A 13,106-nucleotide genomic window follows, 5' to 3' on the forward strand; every position below is an offset into this window, starting at 1 on the left:
TAATGAAATCACCATGCACAATCAGTGGTGGGGCTGAAGGATGGCAGTGGTCTTAATCTATTAGACCTTGCAGCCTGTTCTTATGCTGCCTCGATATTAGGACAAAGCGCTTTGATGAATTCCTGCAAGGGAAGGCTTTTTCTGGACAGACACAAACATAAACAATCCAGTGCAAAGAAAAAAAGGAGGTGCAATGTGGCCATGAAGATAAAGCTTAATCTATCACAACTCAGTAAGTGTAATAGGAAAAGACAGTTTAAAGGTTTAGAATAATCACAGATGTCAGGAGCTATTTTTCACCACACGAAGGATATGAGTTGTCTTGGAAATATGATGTCTTGAGGAGCTGTGTTGAGAGATGGGCCGGGGGGGGCTATGTCAGGGAGAAATACTGCAGGTCACAGGGCCAGATAACTGATAGTGCCACAGACGACAAAGTCAACACAGCCAGGCTGTGGGGACAACCAGGCCTCTGACCAGGTGACCTGCGGCAGAGAGTGAGGAGTACGCCACATGGTCTAAAAGTGGCCATGAGGAAGCCAAGGCCTGTATTTGTGATGGGTGACGCTCTGTGGTCACTCAGGATGGAATTTGATAAATGTTACTGACACTGATGACATTATCAATTCTACTGATGATTGATTCCCTTAACTACCCCTGATCAGGAAGTAGGCCTTCACAGGTTTTCAGCATCCCTACAGCCGTTTTGCTATCTCTGAGCTAGCTCCAGCAACTGCCTGCTAAGCCTGCTTGTGTGGTGCTAGGATATTTACTGTCGGTAATGGACGTGCCGCTCGGTTGGACAGCTGTGGCAATCATGCGGAGAGTCAAATACATGGCATTGCTGTAATTTAAGAGCATGTTGTGTAGAAAGATGTTTCAGCCTATTGCTGGTGTTTCCACTCTTACTTGAAATGACCATTTTACAGACATTACAGTGCTTCCCCAATTTACTAGTGGTGGTGGGTGATGCGGCGTGTAAGCGCTGTGCATACAGACACTCGTGCGGTACAGACGGGGAGAGTGTAACCCAGATTATTTTCTGTAGCTGCAATTTACAGATGTCCCCTAAATGCCTCAGATGCAGGCTATTAGTAGACACTAAAAAGGTGGCCGCAAACAGAGAAACTTCTAGTCCCCACTCAGCTACTGCAATGCACATGACTCAGACAAGTGTGTGGCCAAAAATCAGTTAGTTTGAAAAGAGTGAAACAAGGCGTTCTAATGTAAGATTTACCCGGACTCCTCCATGTTGCAAGCTTTGAGCAGGGTAAACATGAGTTTGACATAACTGTTTTGCAGTGTGCAACAGTCAGAAAAACATGCCATGCCATCACTAAAAGTAAATGATAAGCCTGGACAATTCTGGTGGTTTTGACATTTTGGAAATTACTGGTCACACTTCCAGACACGAATGAGCCTACTGTGCCTATTCCATGCAGATTCTCACATAAAAGAGCAGAAAGAGCCAAGCTGCTGTCGAGGTACCAGGTTATTGCGAGTGTAAGCAGCTCATCACACGATTGTTTCATTGCAAATCCATTTAGTGTGCAGTGCATTAATCATGCTGCAGGCTGCCAAGGTTCACCTTTTATGCTACTCTGTAGATTACAAGAGAGGGGTATTGGAAATTCTGCTTAATAGCAAGGAAGCTCTCATTATGTTCTCCGCATTCATTCACTCTTCCAGTGTTGCGTTACATACAGTACATGCTCAAAGAGGTTTGACAGATGAACAGCTGACTGATACACTATGTGCACAGAACCTGCAGAGACTTATATGAGAGTCAGTCTTCTCTGCAAGCTAAGCATTGCGTTCACAAAGTTTAAAGGCGTATTACTGGGCCATTTGTGGAAATAGCTTGCTGTACAGTAGATATAGATATCATTACGAGATTCTCAGTCTCCCCATCAAATTCCCATGGGCTCACTCTCAATTACATTCTTCTTGCAGAGCTGCACTGAGTGAAGTTCTGACATTATATTCAGTGCTAATGTACTGTTACCACCTCACAGAGTAAGACTGCATTACAAAAGGGTTATATGAATTAACCCAGATGTAAAAATAGCACACAAATTCACACACGCTACACCCGCCCCAAGCACCGCACACATACACACACCTACCTCAGTGTATGAATACTTATTAGATTAATAGTTTTCCATTACGAGACATGCACAAAGAAAGCAGCTGATTGTCAAGAGCCATCACGATCATTTAGTGAGTGTCAAACTTGATCAGAACCAACCTCCTCCATCGAAGCAGAGGCTCGGTGCTGAATACATGTCTTAAAAATAGCTATGCTGCGCGCATCCTGCATCAAGGAGCACATGGATTCGTGAAACATCACACACACTCACATTGTTCGTCAACATCAGATAGGACTAAAGACAGGATTTGATGGATGGAGGTGCCGGAGGGAAAGTAATTTTCACTAACTTATTCGAGCTGCAGTGAATAAGAAGAGGAAAAGACAAGCTGAACAGGTTGCTACAAAGCTGGCAGCCTCACTGCATACACTGTAGTATGTATTTGGTACACGCTGTTAAAGGTCAAGAGGCCAAAAATAGGACAGCAAAAGTGTAAGGAATGAATTAAAAAGTGTTGTTTGTTTTAATCTAAGCTGCAAATGTTTGGCTTACTAGCTTGCTACCTACTTGCCATAGATCCAAGGAGCATTTCATACTACATTACTTTGTGTGGCTAAAGGTCATGAGAGGTCACATGCACTGGAAACCAGTCCTGGATGCTACTATAACTCAGTGTAAGTTAATGTTAGTAGCTCTGTCCTGCTCTTTAGTAGATTTGAGGGGTTTACACCCAGGCAAACTGGTTGTGAGATAACATTTTGGATGGGAGATACATTGATTAGTCCTCATCCTCAAAACTCTAACCTGTGCTGCTTGTCCAAATAACATAATCAGCCTTAAAGGGTAAAGTTGGAATGAAATACATGTCTGATCTTTTTGATGGCTATGTAACTCAATTTGTTTGACAGATATATATATATATATATATATATATATATATATATTTTTTTTTTTTTTTTTTTTTTTTTTTTTTTTTTCAACCATGACTCATAGCTGCTCTGAGGTACACATTCTGATTGGGTAACTATATATATATATGGGGGGAGGCAGGAAAATTAAATGAAGGCAATGGATAATATATACATTCCATCATAGACAGAAGCTTCCTATGCTGATAGTAAAATCTATACATTGCTCTAAGGCACAAAGCTGCTCTAAAACCTACACAGCATTCTCCACCAATATATCCTCATCTGGGATAAACTAACATTTCATGCAAGTCAAGGTTTTATCTGACTAACCGACTGCCAGTCTTATTTTAGCCTGCTACCTTCCAAAAATCCACACATCGCCCAACTTATAAAGCATGCTTTTGGAAGGACAAAAATTACCCCCCCCCCCCCCCCCCCCCCCACCACCACCCAAAACCCATTTCTTGGATTTCCATTCTGATGATGAGCTGATACTCCACCTGTTATGAATATCATCTATTTAAGACTTTGCAGTAAGTGTCTATGTGACAGGTTCATATTACAGGGCTTCTATCAGCGTTGCGCAGGTGTTGCTCGAGTTGAAGAGGAGTCGGTTTTTGAAAATGTGCACCACCACTAATGTGTTCGTGATGCCGGCACAACAGAGGATTTGTTTGAGGAAACTAGGCTCGGCTCCCAACTTGTTTTTGAGGTATTATCCTCAGACATCTTTCCCTCATACCTCAGAGCCCTGACTGAAGAGTCTGTTTGTAAATTTCCAAACTTCGCTGTGGTGTAGTGGTGGTTTGTGCAGATAGAGTATTTAGGGTACAGATAAAACTTCTTTCCCTAAAATTATTTTGTGAGCATGCAGTTGTTTACTTGCAATATTGATTTGGTAATCCTGTTCTGGACTGCAGCTATAAACTTAGATATTACTATAAAAAATCTGGAATATTGGCACTGGTACAGAGGTGCAAAAATATCTAATCAAACACTAAGACTATTACAGTTAGAATCAGCTTCCTGACAGACATTCATAAAAAAAAAATCAGATGATATATTTCTTGAGAAATTTTTGACAGAAAAATAATTGCTGCTTTCCAAAGAGAAATATGTTGCCTGGCTAAAAAGATTAGTCTTAAATCACTGGTGACCAGTGAGTGAAGGTGGTTATCTTATGTAAGAAATAAGCAATTAAAGTCTGTTTGTGCAAAATCCTGATACAATAAATGGGTTCACAGCCAGGTTGATATGAATAATAGATTGTTAAAAAAAAAAAACTATTGTTGTAGAAAACAACAAAACGAACCAGAATTATTTATGAAATTGTGCATACGTTTACCAATGTAATATATAGACAGCACTTTGCAGCATTTGGACTATTTTTAGCAGGAGAGAGGGGCAAAAAAAAAGATGAAAGTAGCTCCCAGTTCAGTATGGTACTGTACATGGTAATTCCATTCGCTATCGTTCAAAGCAGTGAAAGTCAGGGCCCTGATTTATTCATAAGCCAGGCTTCTTCTGCCAGGGAGCATTAGACAAAAGCACATCACACAAAGGCAACAATTCTGCTGAGAAAAAACAAATTACAAATAAAACAAACCAAACCAAGGTGTGAACAGTTTACATGTTGCACTGTACAAGCTTACTTAGCAGTATTCTCCAGCTGCTGGGTTCAACAGTTGACAAGCAGAGTTTTGGTAGAACAGAACTGAACTGAACAGGTGGCCTGTTTCAACACATAATTTGAGTCTGTTGGTCGGGTTCTTTCATTAATTCCAATACTATGGTGTAAAATGCTCCTCTCTGGCTTTAAGGGGTCTTGCAGCTCCATGTCAGAAATAATTTAACATGATGGTGGCTGCACAGTCTCCATCAAGCTTCTGTCAGTTTCTATCAGAGAGTGAAGGTCACCACTCTTTCCTGCTTACCTGGCCTCCTGCAGCCCGGCCACATGTCTTCACACTGCACCTTCAGCTTCCCTCTGAATCTCTCCTGACTACTGTCGCTGAGGGATCAGAAACACAGCCTTTATCTCAGTCACTATCGACAGAATGCTGATAAGTTATTAACTGCAAGATTGCCCTTTTCAAACGTCAATACTGATACCAATACCTGTGGGAATGTTAAATATTTTTATACTTTGCAATTGCAATTATTTAGTGTTTATCCAAAATTAAATTCCTGTACGGCTAAAAAAGCTTCTGAAACTTTTCTTGGATCAATATGGGTCAAAAAAATCTCTCCACTGAATTACAGTCAGACCAGTGTTGGCTGGCGGCTCTTGAAGACCTTACAAATACATCAGGACTCCAAATAAAATCATGAGCTGTAAGAATGTTCAACATGTTTTGGTTGAATGGGCTGTTCGAGAGAGTTGGAAAGTAAGTAAAACTGAAAGAATCTCCAAAATTCATCTAAAATTGAACACCATATTAAAGACCTGTTAAAATAGAAGGTATAAAAGAAAGGTAAAATTGCATTTTGAACTGCTGAATCATTAACAGATTGGCCCATCTGGTGATTTGCGAGTGATGTTATTAAATTCCTTCAAAATAACTCATCTGCTGCTCAACACTTGCCAACATATTTGATCCTGTCCATTGACAGACGGCAGCCAATCAATAATCACACCTTTAATAATCACACTTCCTCTCTGAATTCATCTTAAAGTGACAACAGTCAAATTAAATGACAGCACTGAGTAATGTAGGCTGTCTCTGGTGTGCATTTTTTCATTAAGCAACTAGGGCCTCCATGACCAAATGCTTATTTTTAATAAAGAAAAATTACTTTTAATCCAGAGCCTATGGGGCCACACAGGTGTGATCAAGTCAATTTGATCAATATCTCTCTGTCCAGTCCTTCCTTCTGGCTACAGTATGTGGCAGAAACAATCTGACGCTGGTACAAGCAACAAGACCAAAGAGACAAAATGAAACTACAGAGATTTGTGTGGAATGTTACCAAAGATAACTGGTTGAAGACTGCCGACACCAAATTTAATTAAGGGTCAGGAGATAATTAAATATTAGACATAATTAAATTAAAAGTTGACTTGATTATTTTCTTCGTATCAGATAAAGATTCTTAAAGCCGCATTGAGATTTTGCCAATTGGACACAGAACTAGCTAAAACAACATTGGCATATGGTCAGTTTAAAAAGTATGGCTGTCATGGGGCTACTCCAGCTTTCTAAGTGGGTTGCACACAGCACACAAATTGCCAGGTGCTAGGATTGTTGCTACTCATGTTGTGCTAGGCTAACACCATTGTTTCACTACTTTCCCAGTGCTCAAGTGTCACTGCCAGTCTTTAGAATTAGCATTAGCAACTGTCTTACCATGGTAAGCTAGTGTTAGCTAACAGTAAAACCTCTTAGCTTGCTGTGCTATACAGATGAGCAGTAATCACAACCAGTTAAAAGAAATACCAAAAAAAAAAAAAAAAGAAACACACCTTTTGACTCTGAGGTCATTTGCAGGAATATTCTTGGGGTTGCCAAATGTTTTGTCCTTATACATCCATCTGTTACCACCTTTATACAGAGTTCCTTGGTCTACCTGTCAACCTGGAAGTGGAAGGTTCCAAATTAGTAGAGAGGGGAAGCCTAGAATGTACCATATGTAAACTAGTCCATAGGGGTGATTCTGTTGGTAATACAAAACATGTTCTTTTAGGTGCCTAAATATGCATGAAATATATGTTTGTGATATGTTTGTGTCAGAATAGTTTGAGTGCTGTGCACAGAAATGATTTTCATGTAAATACTGCATATCTTGGTTGACTGGTTTTCAGTTAACTGTGGTTTGTCTCGTAGGATGGGCTTCCAGTATAAAACCAGGGGTGGTGTCAGTCCTCTTTGCAGTGCAGCCTCGGTCTTGAAAGGCAACAACTGCAAGGACCTGATAGACAGAGGCCTAGAGCTGGTCATTTTTCCTTTTGTTCATTTCAGCTAAGTTTCTTTGTGATAATTTGAAGTCTGTAATTAGATTTTATTTATTTATTTATTTTCCATTCATGACTTTTTTTTAAATCCAATTCACATTTGCACAACTGCACTTTGCACGCAGCTGGTGACAGCAATAAAACGTAGCGCCAGGTGAAGGTTTTTGATCGCATTCCTCCTTCTACCACCAGTGGGTTAATTCCTATAATAGCTAGGAAACAATGCCAGTTTACAAAACCAGCAGATATGAAGAAACTTTATTAAAGTTGTCCGTCAGGCCATACGTGAAATTTAAATCCAATATTCACTCTCCTTTAAGCTCTGCTTTGGTCTCCACCAGCTTCTGGAGGTTCTAAATGTTTGGCCACTAAACATTCACAAACTCATCACTGTCTCTTTGTTGTTTGGTGCTGGGCAGTTAGCACACAGTGGATTTATCACAGCCTTTTTGCTGGGTTGAGACTGAATCTTTTACACGGGCAGACATAAACAATGAGCTAAAAGATGCTAAAAAGGTCTATGGAGAATGCACATAGTTATTTGATGAATTGTTAATACATAGACATTGACTAGTGTGGATTTAATGACCTTGTGATATTCACTTTGATCAGGTTGCTCAGGCCTAGAGTGCAGTGAATTTCAGTGCTTACACTGTGCAGTTGCTTTTTATATCTATGCAAGATCATAAATTCAACATTTACAAGGTGGTTGTGTTACTACTTCTTACCAATGCAAAGTCTGGTACTACCACTGGTGACAATTTCCAGGTGTAGCGTCTCCTTCAGGAATAACACAGCCATCTCTTTTACTGTGAAACTTAACAGTGAAATGTAACATAACCATGTCACAGAATGAACTGGCAGACTGACTGGCTGCTGGCCAAGGAAGTATTTTACTTGGAGAGCAGAAGCAACTGACAGATGCCTGAGCAGCAACACAGCATTCATCAAGGCATCTACAGGCTGTGAATACAGAGGCCGACTCTGCTTGGATCCAGCTGCAGCTATTAAGACTGCCAAATCCCAGGCATGAGAGGAGCTGGCTGAAGCAGTACTCCGGTATCACAGACCTGACCCCGCTAGACAAGTCAGCTCTGGGTGTTAAACCACCCCATCCGCTTCATACATCACTGTTATCTCTATCACCCCTGTGAAGATTAGCCTTCAGCAGGCGCTGCCTACCTGTTCAGATTGCTGCTGTTGAGCAAAAACCCAGAGAACCCGGGCAACATGAAGCGATAACCCAAAAAACACAGAGCACTCAGCTCTTAAATGTGAGGGAATGCCATGAATGGCTTTTACTTCCTCCTAAACAACACTCTAAATAATGTGTTTTAATTACACTGATTCCTGAGTGTCAGAGCTTTTAGTGTGGATTTGCATTATTATAAAACCATTCAAATATGTCATTTTAAACAATTTATCATTGTGTTTTCCTGTGTCAATTAAAATAATGGTGGATTGAATGAGTCCTCATTTTGCTCAGGTTTCCCAGTATTACACTGAAGAGCACCTGGATGTTCCTAGGCCCCAAACTGGGAGAGACTGCATATGTGTGTATTTTTTTAGACACTCAGTGCAAACAGCAGACGACAGATGGACCTTTATGTTGGTGTATCAGCTGTATTTTATGCAGACTACACTGCCTTCCAGGTGAAACAAGGAAACAAACTATACTGATGCAAATTGTTTATGTACTGCATCATCTCCATGATGTGAATTAAGGGAAACTGGTGGCTGAGGTCTGCTCACCTCTGTCGTTATGTGGCGATGAGGATGTGAAGGGGCCCATATGTATTCTCTACATGACCCTATGGAGAGCAATCAATGGGGCTACATGAATGTGGCAGATTTATTAAGTCAGTGCTTAGAAATTAAGCCACAAAGTGGCATATTAATCATCATTCCACTAGACTAAGTGACAGAGGAGTGTGATCAGTGAATACAATTTGGGGGGGTATTGCCTTTGAATGAAAATGGCTAATGGCATATTTATTATGCTGTAGTACCTTCCTGGGTGGGAAAAGGGTGACTGAGCGTGTGGGTGTGAGTGTGTGTGTGTCGGGGGTAATTTTCCTTTTAATGATCCTTGTATAACAGCAAGAAAACAAATAACATGAATTGGCTTGAGACATGTGAAGACAGGGGCGAGAAACTTATTGGCTTCAGCACATCAAATATGAAATAAACACCAGAGAACTGGAAGCACATCCAGCACACACACACACACACACACACACACACAGTCACTAGATGAAATACTGTAGGTGGGCACGATGCTGTCACCTTCTAAGGTTAAGCTTTTAAAGCATTTATTTCCAAGGTCTTTATCACAAACCCATTTAAATGACTATTTAGAATATTCTAGGCTCTTATGAGTGCGTTCTGAAGATTAAAGAAAAATCGTTATTCTTCGTATGTATTTCTCACTGTACTTCTCAAAATAATACGTGAAAATAATACCATAATAGCTCACACACACACAAAAAAAAATCACTTCGAGAAAACCTCTGTTCACAGTCTGATTTCCCGCTGCAGGTGTCCCTTGCGCTTCAGTCCGATCGTCTACATAGTAATGGAATGTGGATAGACAGGGAAAAGGCGCGCTTCACCTCTACCTTTACCCACCGACCTCTGCGAACAAGAGCGCAGCTCCTGTACATGTTGAAAACTGACAAATTCTTCCATTATCTGTCACACTGACGGTAACCTCTCTCCACCGTGCAAAATCCCTCTCATTCTCGCTGCGCGCTGCAGCCTGATGGAATGCGCAAAGGATCACGATATTTCACTCCTGTACGGAATACACTGTTGGCTCCTGAGTATTAACTTTCCTTAAAACGGTTAAAACGGGGATACATCTGAGGTATACGGCACAGCTAAGGGCACCATCTCCTCCTATACAGTTACACGAACCTGTGCAAACGCGTGGCAAAGGAAAGGTATTGAAATATTCGCGAGCTGCAACGCGCTGGCAGGCAGGCAGGCAGGCAGGATACACACTGAAGTCTACAAAGATCGCACACTATTGCGTGGCCACAATAACTTAGACTGATGTCTTACCTGTTCAGGAGAGGAGACGCGACAGTAAGCAGAGGTAAGGGGAGAAAGGCTGTCGGGCAGAGCGCCGAGCCACACAATCTGCACTGTGGATGAAAGGGCTGCTCGGCGTCCCAGCACTGAACTCCAAAATGAGTCTTTTTTTTTTTTTTTTTCCACGCCAATAAAGGACAGCGTGATGCAGACCACTCCCCCTTTATATCAAACTATGTCCAACAGTTTCCTCCTCATCACCATGGCATGTCATTCAGCACTCATTTTTATTTGACTGTATAACATTTGGTGACCTGCTTCCTTTGAGGAGGCAATGTTCTGCAGCATGCAGGGATTTTTAATCATGCGGTCCTGACAGGTGATGGTATTAATTATTACACAGACTGATTTTTTATGCATTTTGACTTTTAGATGTAGGTGACTTGAACCTATACTCTTCCATGAGTGGGTAAAAAATGACCTGCATTAGAATCAGTGTTTTTCTGTTAATAACTTCCTAAACATACCCTATCTGCATAATTCTGCTCATACCAATTATCTGAATGCCGCACCAGCATCATTTAACCTTTGTATTTAAATTTGTAATTTTTATCAAATTATCAAAGCAGATCCTCGACTCTCGACCTCTCTCTTGCTCTGTGTAATGCATAGAAAGCAAACTAAGATGCTAACTGATTTTTTTTTTTAGCAACTTGGGGGCAGCATAACAAGTTGTGAACATCAATCATCACGTTTTTAAGTCAAAATGGTGAAATTGTTTGCAAACAGTTGCTGATTTACACAGCAAGTAGTTACAGAGCAACATTAACTTATATGAAGTTTCTAACCAACCTGCCAAATGAGGCAGATATCTGGTTGTTCCGCTGCTTATTGCTCCAGTATGTTCGCCAGCTATTCACTAACCATGTTTGCCTGCTGTTTGGTGCTGAGCAGGTAGTGTGTGAACAACATGTGTGTATTCTGCTCTGTTAAGCTAAAGGGAGCTGCTGATTCAGATGATGATTGCCTGCAGGTTCATCTCTACAACCGACCCCTCTCACACTATTACACGTTATTTAAAAAAAGAATCATTAATTTCACCTCAAGATACAGTTCACTCATTATATAAGGTAGAAACTTAATGACAGCTAGCTAGAAATAAATACATTTTTCTGAGATCAAATATATAGACTTGCATGTATCAAATATAAACTACTGTTGCTAATTCAGTTGAACATCAGTAAATAGTGAGCATCTTATAGAAATAAAAGATAAGTAAATCCATTTTATTGAAGTGTAAAAGAGGTAAACAAAGAACTTGAATGGGTGGATATCCAAGATAAGACATCCACCATTGTCACCACTCTCATGCCTGGACCACACTGCCGACCTCACGTGTGCAGCTCACGTATGTGTGTGTGTGTCCACACTGACAGCGTTGCTACTACCAGTAGTACTGTAGAGTTAACCATGGATAATGGCCATCAATAACTCAGTATTTTAATTTATTTCATTATAAATTAAATTCATACTTATTAAATTCATACTGTGACATATTTAGATATAACCCAGAGTGCTTTTCTTCATTTCTTACAACAGGAGTGGACACCTGAACTTTCTGGTAACATGCTGCCACCTGTTTGTTTGGAGTATGAATCCCAATCCCAAGTCTTAAACATTGCCTCTTTGACTGAGGTAATGACTTTGAGCCTTACCTCTTTTTTTTTTTTTAAATTGAGTTCTGAGTGAGAAAACAATTTCTAACAAAACACAACTTCAGTTAGAAACAAAGATAAATATAAAGTAAATTAAAAGCACTTGGAATGATTAAAAATGCAGAGGAACTGAAAGAGGAGAGGATGCCCTTGAAACCCTGTGGTAAAATTAAAAATGTGAGTTCTGAATTGTAAACAACTGCTTACAAGATAAGATTAAGCTCTTTGTGTAGGAGATTACAACAAAATGAACTGCATTGCTTGAATAACTGCTTCTGATTTTGTTTGGTTATTCCAACTCATCGTAACAAAGCACCTATTGGTTTAAAATCAATGTTCAGGATACTAATTAACTCCAAATATTTTTGTCTGTACAAATAAATATCAGTGACTGTCTTCCTTAATGAAAATGTAGCAGCCCTATTCAATTTTAGACTTCACAGTACATTAGGAAGATTATGTAAGTACCAGTATGATGAAGAAAATGATAAAAAAAAAAAAAAAATCTGAGCTGTGACACATTTTCAAGGGTCTTTCTCTTTGTCCAGACAAAGAAAGAATTTGGTTTCTGGCCTTGTTCTAAGGACCCTGGCCAGTAAAGCAGCAGAAAGAGAGAAAGAGAGAGAGAGAGAGAGAGAGAGAGAGAGAGAGAGAGAGAGAGAGAGAGAGAGAGAAGTCATTATCGTTACAGATAATAACTCCAGGGGCCATTCATGTAAGGACAAATCCCAGAGGAAGGAACGCCTGCAGTATGCCCATCATTATCAATATAGTCAACTCCCTAGTGAAATTCCACGCCCCCAAAATAGCGAGGAAGTGGTGAGGGTAGATTTCAGTTTCATGATCTGTGGAGAATGTGCTCAGGATCCAGGAATACAAACTACACCAAGGGCAAATATGCAGTTATCAGAAGCGTCTACGTAATTAAAGTATTCATTTCATGTAATTACTGCCTAATCCGGTGGGACACCAAGTGTTACATTATGAACTTCCTGATATTGAACAACCTGGGCAAGTGTTGCAGAGCTTGGTAATATTAGATGATTCAGTCACTTGGGTGAGAAAGTGACTTTTACACTCAGTGTTTGTCATTGTCTGTCAGTGATTGTTTCCAAAGAGGCAGGAGCAGTTTTGTTTCTCAACATAAGAGATTCCAAGAGAAACAGAAAGCTTGATTTGGTTCAAATCATAGTTGGGAAGCTGATTTTTCATCATTTATTTTATTGTCTTAGGTTCACATGGTACCAATAAAAGAAAAGCATGGTGCAGAAAAACATCAAATGGGCTCAGAAGTAATGTTTATTGGAAGAAGTCTGGTATCATGTCAACCGGCCAAATCAGAAATTTAAGTGGGAGTAGACGAAACAACATCTGAATACCTTTTGCAAAACATGACACAGTGCAT

The sequence above is a fragment of the Toxotes jaculatrix genome, chromosome 3, assembly GCF_017976425.1.
Source record: "Toxotes jaculatrix isolate fToxJac2 chromosome 3, fToxJac2.pri, whole genome shotgun sequence".
Classification (NCBI taxonomy): domain Eukaryota; kingdom Metazoa; phylum Chordata; class Actinopteri; family Toxotidae; genus Toxotes; species Toxotes jaculatrix.